General features: G+C 42.5%; 1 long non-coding RNA gene across 2 annotated transcripts in view; it reads right to left on the bottom strand.

The window, feature by feature from the left end:
* Window positions 1-9,973, bottom strand: part of LOC107109398 — an 81,698-nt gene extending 71,725 nt beyond the window's left edge. Inside the window, exons 1-2 of one of the 2 annotated variants that reach the window (XR_001482473.1) lie at window positions 9,753-9,973; window positions 4,371-4,496 (exon numbers count right to left, since the gene is read on the bottom strand). This is a non-coding gene — a long non-coding RNA (uncharacterized LOC107109398). The remainder of the gene's footprint in view (window positions 1-4,370; window positions 4,497-9,752) is intronic. The other variant, XR_001482474.1, reaches the window with a different exon arrangement.
* Between the last annotated feature and the right edge of the window lie 948 nt (window positions 9,974-10,921).

The following is a 10,921-nucleotide window of genomic DNA, read 5'->3' as shown; positions in this document are numbered from 1 at the left end:
AGCCAGTCTGACCACCTAGCAACAGATAGAGCTGGGTGTCATCCGCATATTGATGATACCCTAGCCCATGTCTCTGGGCAATCTGGGCAAGGGGGCACGTATAGATGTTAAATAACATCGGGGAGAGAACTGCCCCTTGGGGCACCCCACAAACTAGTGGGTGTCTTTGGGACAGCTCCTCCCTGAGCACCACCCTTTGTCCATGACCTTAGAGAAAGGAGACTAGCCATTGCAGGGCGAGCCCCCGAATCCCTACGTCGGCAAGGCGGTGGGCGAGCAACTGGTGATCGACCATGTTGAACGGCACCAACAGTAACAACAGGAACACCGCCATTCCGCCCCAATCCAGGTGCCTTCGGAGATCATCTGTGAGGGCGACCAGTGCTGTCTCAGTACCATGGCCCAGGCAGAAGCCGGACTGAAACGGGTCTAGCGTGGAAGTGTCATTCGAGTTGCCACCACTGCTGGGAACCTTCAGTGCCCGGTCTAACAACAGGAACACCGCCATTCCGCCCTGATCCAGGTGCCTTTGGAGATAATCTGTGAGGGCGACCAGTGCTGTCTCAGTACCATGGCCCAGGCAGAAGCCGGACTGAAACGGGTCTAGCGTGGAAGTGTCATTCGAGTTGCCACCACTGCTGGGAACCTTCAGTGCCCAGAGGGTGGTGCCCGGAGATTAATCCCGGTGCATGAAGCTGGATGAGAAGAGGCCATTGGCGGCTCTCAGAGGTGGCCAGCAGCCGGAGTGCATTGTGGGGCGGGCGGGGGAACCTCTTGCTTTCCTCCTGCAAAGTCAGGTTCCCCGCAGGAATTGGCTCTCCTTCCAGCTTGGTAGGCTCCAGCCAAAGCCCTCCCCTCCTTTTGCCTAGCCAATGAAAGCCATGGATCAACTGGCGCTGCCTGCAGGACTTGGGCAGGGTAAGGACCCCCAATGGATGCATGCAAAGAGAGACTCCCTTCCCCCCTCTCCCCACACACCACCTGGGATCCGGTGTCTCTAAATGGCCAGCTCCTGGCAGCCTAGAACTGCCTTCTGAATAGTAAATAGTGGGCTTGGGGCAGGCAATGCGACCCTGGGTGCATTCTTTGGTCAACTGCTGTAGTTGCAAGAAATTTAAGAGAGGTGCTGCATCAGTAGGAAAGTCTCTTTGGTCTGGGCTGAATGAAGCTTCTATCTCAGGAGTGGTGGTGGCCTCAGCAAGTCAGAGCAGCAGCTGGATAATATTTTCCAAACATCTTTTGCGTTCTCTTTTTCACTCTCCCCCCCACCTCCCTTCTTCTTCTTGGCTGTCGCTTTTCTGCCTCTTCCTCCAACTTAAGGGGTCTTTTAACAAATGAGACTTGGAGCTTGTTTTAATAGGGTGGGGAGGAGGGGAGAGGGAGGGAGGGAACTCCTGCAAAGGGGGGGGAGCGAGCGAAAGAGAGAGAGCTGCCCATTCAGGGTTGAAGACCAGTTCAAACTTAAGTGAATTCAATTAAGTTTAATTGCAAACATTTGCAAAGAAATGTGATACACACACACACACTGCCGCCACCTGATTTCCTCTTAATGTAAAAAAAAGGGGGGAAAGCAGGGCTTTGGAAAGCCTCCCCCCCCCCCGAAATTGTACATTTGGGTAGTAGCAAAGGATTTCACTTTCACTTTGCATAGAATCCCGAGTTCCTGTGCTCCTCTTGTTTTTAAGTAAGGGGGTGGTTTGCTTTGGGATGATTTCTTAATTTGTTGCAATCGCTTTGACACTGGTTAGCTTTCGTTGCTTTGCAAGATAATAAGGGACACTGTTGGAAGTGACTTCAGGTGTCGGAGAGGAGATACAGATTATTCATGGTTCCCCAGACTGGAAGGCTGACTTTGGAGAGGAAGAGGTTTAGGGAAAGGAGGGGGGGAAGCCCAAAAAACAAACATTTCAGTAGTTTATCCTTTATCCCTTTTTTGCATAAAAAGCCCCAGGTGACAAAGCTGGGCATTTCTGTTGGTGCAGCATGGATAAATGTGCACATTGATGCTAACATGTTCGTGTCCATCTAGCACCACTAACTGTGGTACTTGACTCAAAGTGCACAATTAGATGTGGATTTCAGGGCCCATGTTTATGCACATAATTTGACAGTCCAGATAGGTGCTAGATGGGGAACAAGTTGGTAGTTTATGGTACAGTTTATTGTATGTAGTCTGTACTGCGATTTTTTGAAATGGTAATCCAGCTGTTGTGCTTTACAGCATGTCAGACTTTAGTGTATTGTATTGTATTGTATTGTATTGTATTGTATTGTATTGTAGTGTCGTGTCGTGTCGTGTCGTGTCGTGTCATGTCGTGTAGTGTTTTTCATTCTTCCTAAAATGCATTTATGTTTGAAAATTGGTGGGTGCATGGGGGGGGGAGAAGGTAGCCTCGCCTAGTCTGCAAAAAAACCTGGCACTGGCCCTGGCAAAAAGAGAGAGGAAGAGATACATGGAAGAGGGAGAAAGAAAAGCAGTGGTAGAAGGGAGAAAGGCCCAATCTGCATCAACATTTGCTCCGCTGTTATACCAAACCCACACTGGAACAGAAATTCCCATCTACATTGCATGCCACTTTCACTTTGCCACATTTTATGGCAGTGTCCAGACTGCATGCCGCTTTCACTTTGTTTGATCTCTGGTTTTATGGTGGCTGTCTGCATAGATTTATGGCCGTTTTATGGCCATTTGGGGATGACTCTGCAGTCAGTACGGTGTTGGCCCGGGGTAGTTGAATGTGGTTTTGAACCACATCTTTTTCTCTTCCAGTGTGGGTTTGGTAAAATAACTGAGCAAATGCTAAATGCAGATTGGACCAAAGAGTGTGAGAAGTAGGGGGAGAGGGGAGGAAGCAAAGGTGGGGGGAATGGAATTGCCATCCCACAAGTTTCTTGTGGATCCCCACTTGTACATTCATACATGTCAAGATTCAAGAAGAAGAAGAAGAGATTGGATTTATACCCCACCCTTCACTACCCAAAGGTGTCTCAGAGCAGCTTACAAACTCCTTTCCCTTCCCCTCCCCACAACAGACACCCTGTGAGGTAGGTGGGGCTGAGCAGAGGTCATTTCGGGGGGGAACGCGGGGGAACGCAGTTCCCCCGGGTGAGGTGCAGGGGGCGGGGCACATGATGAAGCCCCGCCCCCTGCTTCCGGCTGCCCCGCTTCCAGCCCTCATTCAGCCAGGAGGAGGCAGGAGAAGAGGGAGGGTAAGTTGCTTCCTCCCCAACTCTCCCCACCCCTGCCTGCCTGGGGCCAGGGAGGGCCTTGGTGGGGCTTCCTCGCACTCCTGCTGGCCTTGCACGTCCACTGCCGGGCCCCTGATGTCAGGGTGTGTGGCATATGCTAATGAGTTATGCTAATGAGTTCCCCTAGCTTTTTTTCTACGAAATGACCCCTGGGGCTGAGAGAGCTCTTCACAGAAAGTGCTCTTTTTCAAGAACAGATGTACCAGAACTATGACTTGCCCAAGGTCATCCAGCAGGTGCAAGTGGAGGAGTGGGGAATCAAACCCGATTCTCCCAGATTAGAGTCCGTGCACTTAACCACTACACCAAACAAGCCAAAGTTAAGCAGTCTCTCATAGATTTCAATAAGAGATTGAGTACTCATAAAGTACAGTGCCTAATTTGGGTTGGATTCTTTTACTTTTACCTACCTTTCCATAATAACATGTACATAATGAGGATTATTTTGGCTATGTGGTATTGAAGTGATTTGTACATTTTCTGTTTTAAGTTTCAAATAGTGATCGCAATTTTTTACATTATTCACTAGGGCTGGCAGATAGCACACCAAAGGCTCCCCCCGCCATAGCTTTGAATTTGCCACCAAGTTGGGCCACCAGGTTGGGGAAGTGTCCCTTCTGTTATTTTGCTTATATCCCTTCTCCCTCTCTTTTCTTGTGGTAAAACAAGAGCACAATACTGCAAGGAAAACTGGACAGGAGAAGCCACTTCTTTCTTTTCTCTTGATTTAAAGAGACACAGGAACCTCCGCATCTGGCAACCCTATTAATCAGAGAAGTTGTTCCAGTGTCTTCAAAATGCTCTTCATTTTCTGCAGGACTATAGACTTACATAAATGAAATTACACTCGGTACAGCTTGAGATCTTACCATCTGAACCCTGACTGAACAGTCACAGAAACAAACAACAATCCCCCAGCCCTTATCTGAGCTAGTCACAGTCTTATTTTTATCTTAGTTTCCTACCTAAAATAACAATAGAATACACTAAGTGTTCCTCTGGGGAAATCCGAACACATTTCACCACTGTGAGCCCTGCCTATTTTACGAATTATCTCCAGGAGAAATAAATATGCTAGCCTTTATGGTGAATGAGATTTTGATTTAAAATTAGCAGACTACCTGAACAGCTAGATTCATCAAGGAAGAAATCAGTGCAGTCTACAATACCATTGCAGCGCTGGGAAACTGGAATACAGCTGTTAGTTGATGGACACAACAAAGACCCATTGAAGCAATCTTTAATGGCTGAATGAGAGAGAGAGAGAGAAGATGGTTAGTAAAAAGGTCCCTGTTACAAAATGTATATATGTATTTATTTAGAGAAAACATGCTCTCCAGGGGAACCTGCCCATGGCGGCTTACACAATAAATCATAATGACAATATAAAACAAAAGTTGTTAATTATAATTGAGCATTCAAAACCATGTCACCATTAGAGATGGGAACGGACCGGTCCATGGACCTAATTTCGTGATGAACTAGGGCCCGGTTCATTTAAATGCCTCCTGAGCCCACTTCTTACACTCATCATGGACCTCATGGACCATAAACTGGTTCATAAACCAGGAAAGTCTGTGCAAATTCGTGATTCATGGTTTGTGAAATTCATGAACCATGAACCTCCACAGACCTCCGTTTTTCCAGTCCATGCCCATCACTGGTTACCATACTGGAATAAGAAATACAGCTAGTTTATTGATCTGACATACTATCCCATATTCTAGGGTCAGTTTTGGATTCTGCTCACCTTCACAGACTATTTCAAAGTGCTGCATTTGATCTATGAAGTTCTACCACAACTAGGTTTTGAATATGTACATCACTCCTATGATCCAATGTGTTTTATAATTTTGAAAAATCTTGCCTGCATATTTGCTATATGGGCACAAAGTGGTTATTATGCAGGTGCATGAAAAAGCATTTCCAACCTGTTAAATGCTTCTTAGCTGAGATTCTTCCAATGGAAACCTACCAAATACCTTGTATATCTGCTATCCTAAGCTGAGTTACATCCTTAGGATGGCAGTGCTATCCAAAGCAAAGTACATCCTCTAGGTCAATTGAAGTCAATGGGTTTAGAAAGGTAGTAAGACTACTTAGAGTGGCACTGTCAATCTAAGACAGCCTTAACCAATAACTGGGGCAGCTGCCCAGGGTTGCACACTGGGGGGCGGGGGCTCCTGACCACCCACAGCTCCAACCCCTGATGAACGGACTCAGCTGGCTCAGTGACAGAAACCACTTGCTCCTGCCCCGTCTTCAGCTTCCAGAGGCAACAGTGACTTCTACCCACCATACATGGGATAAGGGCCTGCTGACAGGAGATGGGCACTGCAGAGGATGTGGCAGGGAGTGGTGATGGAGTGATTCAGGGGCCTCATTCTTGAATTTTGCTCAGGGCCCAAAATTACTAAGACCCTCCCTTGCTGTTAATCTCACCGCTAGATGACTTCTTAACTGTGTAAGCAGATTTCATTGAAGAGAGGTGATTTGAAGCTTGTGTTTGTGGCTGTTTTAGACAAGTAAGTTATTATTTGATATTTCACTCAAGTAACAAAATTAGGTAATTTGTGCATCCAGAATATTCTCAGGCTTTGTGAATATCTTGGTGATCAGGTAATGTGCGAAAGTTCCCTCAGGAACCTGGGTTGTCACTGGCTGTGCCATTATTCAGTCAACTTTTTGCAATGTTACAGAAACATGCCCCACTGTGGCCGTAGCTTATGGTAGAACAGTACATTTTGTCAATATGTCTTCATTGTTTGCAGAGATCACATCTTAAGTATGCTCATTAATCAGCACACCTATGGTATGTTGATTAGTAAAGCATCAAAGAGAGCTCACATTTCATATCAGAGCAGAGCATACCAGAGATGTCTTGTATTTCATATAGTATTACAGCCAAAGAACTGGATGAAAATTTGATGGTATGAAAATACAGTACAAAAAAACAAAGCTCAGTAATTATGTTTAAGTAATTTGATAGTCACAACAAATGAATATTTATCACTGCATCAGTAATTTATTCCAAAATGTTCTGTTCTGTGTTGTTCATGCCTGCAACCAGAAGAATATCAAGAGTACTTGCTTTTTCTAAACCTGCATACTATTACACTGTAGCATTTAGTTCTTCAGATCATCTAACCTAAAGGAACTCTTAGGGAATAATCTTGGGGAAAATTCATAAGCCTTCAACTACTTCATGATGGGATCACTGATCTATAGGATGTGACTCAAATGCCTGTACCTGATATTCCAAAAAGTAACAACATTCTGCCATTACCAGATCTTGATTGAACTAATGAAATGTTCTGTAGTGTTCCCGGTGGTTATTATTTACAACATTATTCTTTAAGAAACTATTAACAGAATATTTTCCCATTGATGTAAAACAAATTATCTAATGGAATAATTCCACATTTAAAATAATGTGTATGAGTTTGGGATTATGACAAAGGAAAAGAGATAGATGATCACATTCAGTTAAAATATCAGCGAGCCATTTGATAGATACTGCTAAATTGGTGGTGGAAAGTGCTGTCGTCATAGCTGAGTTGTGATGACCCTTTGGGATTTCCAAGGCAAGAGACATTCAGAAGTGGTTTGCCATTACCTGCCTCTGCATCATGACCCTGGTATTCCTTAGATGTTTCCCATTCAAATACTAGGCAGGGATGACCTTGCTTAGCTTCCAAGTTCTGACAAGATTGGGCTAGCCTGAACTATCCAGGTCAGGGCACTGCTAAATGAATAACAGTCAAATTCTAAGCATGGTTGCATCAGAAAACAATACAAATATTGAGGCATGCCCACTGCATGAGCAGTACAATGTCTTGATGGTAAATCTCTAACACAATGACATTGTAAGCAAATACTCTGGTGCCACTATTTGGCATCAGAATATGATGACAGAGAACTTTCAAGTGTGATTAATATCAATGGGAACATTAAGCGTATACCCCAACTGAAATAAGTGAGACTGAAACATGCCAAACTTTGGTTGGGTCAAGCCCTCCAAGATACTCTTTAATATCAACAGAATCACTGGCTTTGCTCCAGAGCTCATGGGAATACAATGTGCATCTCTGCGTGAAATATATGAAGTATGCTTATAGATTGTAGCTTCCATATATTATATTATTTATTTATTTATTTGAGATTTATATCCCACCCTTCCAAGCGGCTCAGGGTGGCTAACAAGCGGCTAATGCCAAATTAAATAGATAAAATACAATAAAACATATTACACACCCACAATAAAATTCATAACAATATTTAACGTGCTCTATTATCCTGTATATAAATCCCCAAGATGGACAGTAATCCCAAATCGATGGCCAGCTTTATTAAATAGCGAGGGCTCCAGCAGTGATGTTCTCCCCACTTCCGCCAGGTGACACATACCCCCCCATAATAGGAATAGATTATGGAACAGTACCACGGTGGTGGAATAGTGGCAGCGGCTACTACTCAAAAGCCTAGCAGAAGAGCTCCGTCTTGCAGGCCCTGCGGAACTGATAATGTCCCGCAGGGCCCGGCTTTTCTCCGGGAGCTCATTCCACCAGGTAGGAACCGCCACCGAAAACGCCCTGGCCCTGGCCAGGCCCTGGCCCTAGTCTAACAATCAATTGTAGTAACTATAGTGAAATTATTTCTTTATGTGTTGAGAAAATCAAGGCATCTAAATTCCACATTAAGTTTATTGAGTGACACTGAAAAGCACATTAGAGATTGGGGCTTCAATAGGTTTCATATTCATTATTATTAAAAAATATTTTCCCACCTAAAAGATGCATAATAGGTTTTGGCATTGGAATGAAAACAAAAAGGTATTAAAATTAATTGACAATAGTCCATTAACAAACTCAAAATGTGCATATAACATTATCCTTCCATTTGCAAAGTGTATTTTTTAAAAATATCAGCATTGAATTTACAGGAGAAAATTAGTGTATATGAACTTTGTAACTGAATAATGTTGAAATTATTCTGACCACGACTTGTGATTAGTCGTCATCCTATAATGTCACATCTCAGAGTTTCTAACAAATCCTCAACACAGAGTGCATTGAGGTAAATGAAATTGCTTGAGTGAACAGATAGTATAGAATTTAATAAATTAATCACTTGGACTTTGATTTGTACAAGTAATTCATGTTTGAGTAGGATTAGTTCAATTACCTCAATTTTATGACAACCAGTTGAGTTTTATTTAAAACTTTTGTTGGTTTGATTAATAGGAACTGATAATGTTCATTAGAGCCAAGGTCATACTTTTTAGAAGAATGTATCATTCAGTGGGGGAAATGGTGTGAAGCCATCTTAAGTTTAAAGGTGCATGGTATGAACCTTAAAGAAATTATTTCTTTATGTTTAGTTGTTGCCTACCAACAAAGAAGAAACTGGAACACATTTTCTGTCAGAAAAATAGTGGACTTTACATTTAGGATTACCTCTTATCCATCTGTGGGACCTCTCTGTAAAATTAGGAACTACTTTATCTAATAGTTACTAACATCTTTAAAACATACTATGCATAGGATCTGCACATGTATTATAAAAATTATATTCTGATTTCCAGTAAAAACTACCAAGGCAGGTTACCACACAACAATTTAGAATTACAATTTGATAATTAAACACAATAAAACTATAAACTACAAAACTATAGATAACTAGTCAAGCACCAATAACCATAGAATAATCCAGTAAAAATCAGGGCCCAATACTAAAAGACAGGATAAAATCTCGATAAAACTGGGTGGCCGCTGTTCAGACCAAATGCGTGATAGAATAGAGTACAAAAAGTAAGGGAACATGATGTATAGAACTGAAAAACAGAGAAATCACCAAGTCATACAGTACCAAAATTGATTTTTTGCAATAAATTGTTCCATTCAGAATAACCAATAATATGAAAGCTTTAAGAGCTCTCCAGCTGTCACCTTGACTTCCGGTTCCTGCTCATCGACAGAGGGAAGCGTTTGTTGCTCGCTCCTCTGTCCCAGGACTTTCTAAGACTATTCCATAGTCTCAAACCATTTCCAGCAGTGAAGGTTTGGCAGGGGGCTTTTCTGGATACTGGTCTAGTGGGGTGGCGACCCCCGGGCTGAGTGCCGGCTGCCCTGAAGCAAGAAAGTCTTTAAAACCTGGTGGGAGACTCGACAGGACCAGCTAGCCAGCCGCGCCGAGCAGAGAAGAGCAGTAGAGAAACTTCGGGGGAAGTCAGAAGAGTCAACAAGTACCACTAAAGAAAACCGAAGCTAAGTATAACAGCAACGGGGTTTAGAAGTTTAGAAGTGCTAAAGACCCCAGGTGTTGGGCCAGGGGGAAATAAAATTTACCTTAAAAATTATATGCACAAGATGGATAGTTAGCGGCTAGCTAAAGGAGGGTGCTACGTAGGGTGCTTTGATAAGGTGTGAGGAGGTAAAGATACTGGGCAGAACAGAAAAGCTGCAATAAACTGATTATCTGTATTTTTTCTTTCTATTGCTTACCCCTTTAAGACGATAACGAGGGGCCGAGGTGACGAGGCAAAAAACTGAGCTTCTGGAGAAAGCAGCGACACGCAGAGAAAGGCGGGGCTGCAAACGGTGTGCGACGGGGAGCCGGAGCGACGGAGAGTCGGGAAAGCGACTAGGAGAAAGGCGGGGCTCCAGACGGAGGAAGCTGAACAAGGCAGGCCGACTGGTGACTCAGCGAGCTACGAAGAGCCGAAGAGCCGAAGAGCCGGGAGACATCGGGGAGCTGGACTGAGCACACGCGAAGGAAAAGAGACCGGGGAATGAAATAAGGGACGCACTGGCCAAGCGAGTTCGGGTGAAAGGGCGGAGTGAAAAGGAACAGAGGGCAGCAAAGTAAAGTATAAGGGAAAAAGAGTGCGAGTTGGTATAGAAGATTTGTAGGAGAGGGAAAAAAAGTGAGGTGAGAGGTACAGGGTAGAAGGCAGATAACAAGAGTAGTTATCATAGTTGGGATTTAAAGGCACATAAAATAAATTATAAAATAAATAATAAAGTGAACACATAGATAAATAAAAAATAAAAAATAAAACAATAAGGAAATAATATATAAAAAATTAGGCTGAAGAGCTAAAAGATCAGGAAAAAAACAGACAAGTATATAAATAAATAAATTTATATAATATAAAAACATATTTCTACATTATAATTAAAGAAGTCTATAAATAAATAAATCAAACAGTGAAAAATTGTGCATCAGAGAAGAAGGTGAAAGTGAAAGGAAGAGTAGGAGGTAACTATTATCTAACTATATATTATATATTAAGAGTAATCAATTAATTAACTGATCTAAATAACTGGATTAATTTAATTAAAATAATAAAATAAAATAATAAAAATAAATTAGTTACTTACCAGTATTGTACGCAAATAAATTATATGCAAATAAATTAAAGAAATAAATAAAAAATAAGAAAAAGAAAAATAATATAGGCATAAAAATAACAAAGGAAATTAATTAAAATAAATTACAAACAGACGAATAGAACACAACAAATACAAATCATATACAATAAATAAAAACCAAAAAAGTGGATATTAATACTAAATATAATAAAAAGGGTTGAGATAGAGACAAAGCAGAGAAAAATATATGGCTGCAGGGGGCAGTGGGAGTAGGAAACCCTCGCTAACCTCCCCGGGAC

Source organism: Gekko japonicus, unplaced genomic scaffold (assembly GCF_001447785.1).
Source record: "Gekko japonicus isolate JY-2015 unplaced genomic scaffold, Gekko_japonicus_V1.1 scaffold101, whole genome shotgun sequence".
NCBI classification, from domain to species: domain Eukaryota; kingdom Metazoa; phylum Chordata; class Lepidosauria; order Squamata; family Gekkonidae; genus Gekko; species Gekko japonicus.
This window is presented reverse-complemented; position numbering and strand designations above follow the sequence as displayed.